This window comes from Pristiophorus japonicus, chromosome 15 (genome assembly GCF_044704955.1).
Source record: "Pristiophorus japonicus isolate sPriJap1 chromosome 15, sPriJap1.hap1, whole genome shotgun sequence".
NCBI classification, from domain to species: Eukaryota; Metazoa; Chordata; class Chondrichthyes; family Pristiophoridae; genus Pristiophorus; species Pristiophorus japonicus.
The window spans coordinates 12,932,330-12,938,329 of NC_091991.1; the positions used below are offsets into that span (position 1 = coordinate 12,932,330).

Sequence of the window (6,000 nt, forward strand, 5' to 3'; positions counted from 1 at the left end):
CGATTTCTCCCTCATTTCCCCTCTAATTCTTTTGCTAATTACTTTAAATCTATGACCGCTGTTTACCGACCCCCCCTGCCAGAGGAAAGAGTTTCTCCCCACCTGCTCTCAAAACCAATAATCCTTCATAATTTTAAGCACCTTGATTAGGTCTCCCCTTAACCTGCTCTGCTCCAAGGAGAACAACCCCAGCTTCTCCACATCACTGAAGTCCCTCATCCCTGGCACCATCCTGGTAAACCTCCTCTCCAGGCCTTTACATCGTTCCTAAAGTGTGGTGCCCAGAATTGTCCACAATACCCCAGCTGAGGCGGAACCAGAGATTTGAAAAGGTATAGCACGACTTCCTTGTTTTTGTATTCAATGCCTCCATTACAAAGCTAGGTATCCCGTACACTTTCTTAACCGCCTGATCAACTTGCCCCGCCATCTTCACAGATTTGTGAAGATGCCCCACCAGGACCCTTTGCTTTTGCACCCCCATCAAAATATTTAATTATACTGCCTCTCTATGTTGTCCCTCTTCAATTGCACCACTTTGCACCAATATTCACGCTTCATTGTCCATTCAGTTTCTCACACACGAGATTTGGATATTGAATAAGCCGGTTCCAGCCTGCGCGGCACCAGCAGAGAGGTGCACAGTCACACACCTTACAGGGAACTTTGCCTCACACTTAGCCACATTAAATTGCATCTGCCACATGTCTGCCCATTTCACCAGTCTGGCTGTGTCCTCCTGAAATCTATCATCTCGACGACCTGCGAGAGACCATCAGCGGCAGGTCGGGGCCATAAAAGGAGCAGTAAGCGGCGGCCATGGGCAACGTACTACTGCAAGGTACAGTGCGAGCTGGTGCAGGAGGGCGACGGCAGCGAAGGAGCGGCGAGAGATAGTCGAGGGAGGTGATCAGGGCCCAGGAGAGGTGCGAGTTCAGGGCCAGAAGAAACAAGGGCCCAGGGGCAGCACGGGCCCAGCCCACACTGCGATATGTGCGCGCACTAGGCCCGTGCAGCAGAGCAGGTCTCCAGTCGTTTTGGTTAACCCTTGCCACTGGACCAAGACCTAGCTCTGTCAAGCCCGTGTGGTGGCTGGTGTACAATGGTCGCCACGTGTTAAAAGATCCACACACAGCCATCTTCCATCCTTCAATTTGCAGTTCGGGACCTGGAATATCAGGTCCCTCATTGAAATACCTGTGAACTCATCCTATTTTGGCGTGAAAGCAAGTCATCCTCGTTTCAAGGGACTGCCTATGATGATGACCATCTCCTCACTATTTACTACATTACCAAGTTTTGTATTATCCGCAAACTTCAAAATTGTACTCCCTACACCGAGTCCAGGTCATTTATATATAACAAGAAAAGCAATGGTCCCAATACTGACCCCTGGGTGACCCCACTGCACACTGCTCGCCAGTCATGAGACAGTCAACAGCCAAGCCAATTGTTTCATGATGACTTCTGTGATCACAATGAACAGTTTCCTCCTTTCTCATTGGTTATAAAGACCCGCATTTCACAGCACTTTTCACCACCTCAGGACCTCCCACAGCGCTTTACAGCCAATGCAGTACTTTTTGGAGTGTAGTCACTGTTGTAATGTAGGAAACACGGCAGCCAATTTGTGCACAGCAAGCTCCCACAAACAGCATGTGATAATGAGCGGATAATCTGTTTTAGTGATGTTGGTTGAGGGATAACATGCACTAACTTTGCCTCTTTATGCTGTTGGTTTGCTGAAACACAGAAACAACTATCCATTCAAAAAACATCAGTTCTGGTGGAGCCCAGAACTAGGGGCCTTAAATATGATAGTCACTAATCTTCTTTACCCAGAGAGCGGCGAGAATGTGGAACTCGCTACCACAGGGAGTGGTTGAGGCGAATAGTATTGATGCATTTAAGGAAACGCTCGATAAACACATGAAGGAGAAAGGAATATAGGGATAAGCATAAATGCTGGCACAGACCACTCGGGCCGAATGGCCTGCTCCTGTGCATTGCTGTTCTGTGCAATACTATGTAAAACCCCTAGGCTGATTCAAGGGGAATAAAATCCGTGGAAATTCCTCTCTGATCCCCCAAGAGATGATTAAAATGGGTTCCTGAAGATCGCAGTGACCAGGAGGTACAGGTGGACAGGCAATAAATGCCGGCCTTGCCAGCAATACCGACACCCCAAGAATAGGTTTGACAGAATCAGGGATATTGGACACAGCCGGGAAGCCCCACAGCTCATTTGGGAACTGTCGCAGTGAGTCCTCACCCACCATGAGACTCGCTGACCTGATCCAGGGGTCAACAACCCTCGGCATAACGAAAAACCTCCCGACCTCTCACCTCGTTCTACATTTACCCGTCTTGCGCGCATGACCCTCTCGTAATGTAGTGCCTGGAAGAGCGGTAGATGCAGAATACCTCACCACTTTTAAGAGATGGTTGGATGGGCATTTAAAGTGCCGTAAACTGCAGGGTTACGGACCTAGAGCTGGTAATTGGGATTAGACTGGATGACCTTTTGTTGGACGCCGCAGATATAATGGTAAGTACTGCAGGGAATAGAATATGGCCAGGGTGATCTCCTGGACTAGTGTCGATCGCCTGGATGGTTCGGAGAGGAATTTTCCCAGATTTTTTTCTCCCTAAATTGGCCTGGGTTTTTAATCTGGTTTTTGCCTCTCCCCAGAGATCACACGGCTCCGGTTGGGGTGGAGTGTAGAACGTTTCAGTGCAAGAGGTGTTACAGTTGTGGTGAGGCGGACTGTTGGGCTGGGTGCTCTTTGCCTTTCCGTCATTGTTCATAGATTTATATGTAACCTTCAGGGCTGCTGACCGAGGGCCGGGTGGCTCTTTGTCGGCCGACGCGGACACGATGGGCCAAAATGGCCTCCTGCGCTGTAAATTTCTAGGTTATCGCCAACCTATCAAAGGTCATCCACACAGCATTCACAGCACAGAAACAGGCCACTCGGCCTATGCCGGTGTTTATGCTCCACACGAGCCTCATCCCACCCCTCTTCATATCCTTCTATTCCTTTCTCCCTCATGTGTTTATCCAGCATTCCCTTAAATGCATCTATGCTAGAATAGGAATTTTATTAATTATTAAAGTCGGTATTGCATGTATTCCTGAACTGTTTGTTGAATGATTGGACATTCTGCAGATTACGCTACCAACTATACGCCTCTATTTTGTACTGTTAATTCTGAGAAACCATCTCGCTCAGCACACCTCCATTAGCACCAAGATTCCAATTACACAACCTGTAACATTCGCTCACACAGAATTTGATAAAAAACCTACCTCCCACCAAGGAAGAAAGATTTTGAATTAAACAGATTTTTTTTTAAACCGGATTAAAAATAGAGATTTTCACTTTTCCTCGTTGCCCCAGCTGTGGCTCAGTGGGCAGCTCTCTCACCTCCAAAATCAAAATGTCGGGGGTTCAAGTCCCACTCCAGGCACTTGAGCACATAAATCCAGGCCGACACATCCAGTGTGGTACCGAGGGAGCACCGCACTGTCGGAGGGGCGGTGCCGGGGGAGCACCGCACTGTCGGAGGGGCGGTGCCGGGGGAGCACCGCACTGTCGGAGGGGCAGTGCCGGGGGGGGGGGGAGCACCGCACTGTCGGAGGGGCGGTGCCGGGGGAGCACCGCACTGTCGGAGGGGCAGTGCCGGGGGAGCGCCGCACTGTCGGAGGGGCGGTGCCCGGGGGAGGGAGCACCGCACTGTCGGAGGGGCAGTGCCGGGGGAGCGCCGCACTGTCGGAGGGGCGGTGCCGGGGGGGGGGGAGCACCGCACTGTCGGAGGGGCGGTGCCGGGGGAGCGCCGCACTGTCGGAGGGGCGGTGCCGTCTTTCGGTTGAGACGTTAAACCAAGGCCCCGTCTGCTCGCTCAGTTGAGTGTAAATGATCCCACAGCCATTATTTGAAGAAGAGCCGGGGAGTTCTCCCCGGTGTCCTAGTCAATATTTATCCCTCAACCAACATCACTAGATTGATGTTTGTGGGAGCTTACTGTGCGCTAACTGGTTGCCGCATTTGCTACAACAGTGACTACACTTCAAAAATACTTCATTTTCTGCAAAACACTTTGGGACGTACTGAGGTGAAAAAAGGTGTTGATAAAAATGCAAGTCAGGAAGCTACAAGCAGGCAGCCGTGTTACTTAGTGAAACCAGCTCTTCGGCTCCAGGTCAATGGGTTCAGTCAGACTTTCCGAAGCCGGGTGTAGCAGTCGGAGGCCGGGGAGGGTGGTGACAGTTCTCGCTGCACAATAAAAATCGAGCCAGCCTGGCACACCTGCCCTCGGACAACTAGTCAACACAAGACCAGGGAGCAGCCGCCTGTTTTATAAAGAAAAAGACTTGCATTTATATAGCGCCTTTGACCAGCTCAGGACGTCCCACAGCTGTCACTGGGACAAAGGTGCGTTTAAACAGAGCTCCGGGTCACCCAACCCCTCCCGGCACTGCTCCCTGTCACTTGCTGATCCCATAACGGGCAAACACCGCGACACACAGAGTAATGAGGCTCCCCACATTTACCCAACTCTCCCCCAAACACACTGCCCACCTCAATGTTACCCCCTCTTCACCTCACACGCCGCTCCCCTTGTTCCATTTTATCCCCTCAATCTTACCAATCTCCTCCTCCTCCCCCCATCTCCTCAATCTCCCCCCTCAACCTCTCCTGTCAATCCAAACTCTTACTCATTCCCTTTCCCTCCCCCTCACCAATTCTCCCTCCTCATTCACTCACCTCCACCTTATTCCATCTCCTATTTCCCTCTCAACCTCTCCTTCCAACCCCCTCTCTCATTCCCTCCCCTCCATCATTCCCTGTTTGTCTCCCTCCACCTCCGTGTCTCTCCAGTCCCCGCGCTCTCCCCCAATCTCTCCATTCGCTCTCTTCCCCCTCCATTTTCTCTCTTCCCCCTCATCCCCTCCATTTCCCCTCTCTCTCTCTCTCTCCCCCTCCCCCTCCTTCTCTTCCTTCCCCTCCTCTTTCTCTTTCTCTCCCTCCTTTTCTTTCTCTCCCTCTCCCTCCTTTTCTTTCTCCCGCTCCCCCTCCTTTTCTCCCCCCTCCCCCTCCTTTTCTTTCTCCCCCCCTCCCCCTCCTTTTCTTACTCCCCCCCCTCCCCCTCCCCCTCCTTTTCTTTCTCCCCCCTCCCCCTCTTTCTCCCCCCCCTCTTCTTTCTCCCCCCCCCTCCCCCTCCTTTTCTTTCTCCCCCCCCTCCCCCTCCTTTTCTTTCTCCCCCCCCTCCCCCTCCTTTTCTTTCTCCCCCCCCTCCCCCTCCTTTTCTTTCTCCCCCCCCCTCCTTTTCTTTCTCCCCCCCTCCCCCTCCTTTTCTTTCTCCCCCCCCTCCTTTTCTTTCTCCCCCCCCTCCCCCTCCTTTTCTTTCTCCCCCCCTCCCCCTCCTTTTCTTTCTCCCCCCCTCCCCCTCCTTTACTTTCTCCCCCCCCCCCTCTCCCCCTCCTTTTCTTTCTCCCCCCCCCCTCCTTTTCTTTCTCCCCCCCCTCCCCCTCCTTTTCTTTCTCCCCCCCCTCCCCCTCCTTTTCTTTCTCCCCCCCCCCTCCCCCTCCTTTTCTTTCTCCCCCCCCCCCCCTCCCCCTCCCCCTCCTTTTCTTTCTCCCCCCCCTTTTCTTTCTCCCCCCCTCCCCCTCCTTTTCTTTCTCCCCCCCCTCCTTTTCTTTCTCCCCCCCCCTCCCCCTCCTTTTCTTTCTCCCCCCCCTCCTTTTCTTTCTCCCCCCCCCTCCCCCTCCTTTTCTTTCTCCCCCCCCCCTCCCCCTCCTTTTCTTTCTCCCTCCCCCTCCCCCTCCTTTTCTTTCTCCCCCCCCTTTACTTTCTCCCCCCTCCCCCTCCTTTACTTTCTCCCCCCCTTTACTTTCTCCCCCCCTCCCCCTCCTTTTCTTTCTCCCCCCCTCCCCCTCCCCCTCCCTTTCTTTCTCCCCCCTCCCCCACTTTCTCCCCCCCTCCCCCACTTTCTCCC

The 6,000-nt window shown here is 53.1% G+C and overlaps 1 protein-coding gene across 1 annotated transcript in view; it reads right to left on the reverse strand.

Moving 5' to 3' along the window:
- LOC139280609 (NADH-cytochrome b5 reductase 3-like) overlaps positions 1 to 6,000 on the reverse strand; it is a 33,631-nt gene that overhangs the window by 27,138 nt on the left and 493 nt on the right. The window lies entirely within an intron of this gene.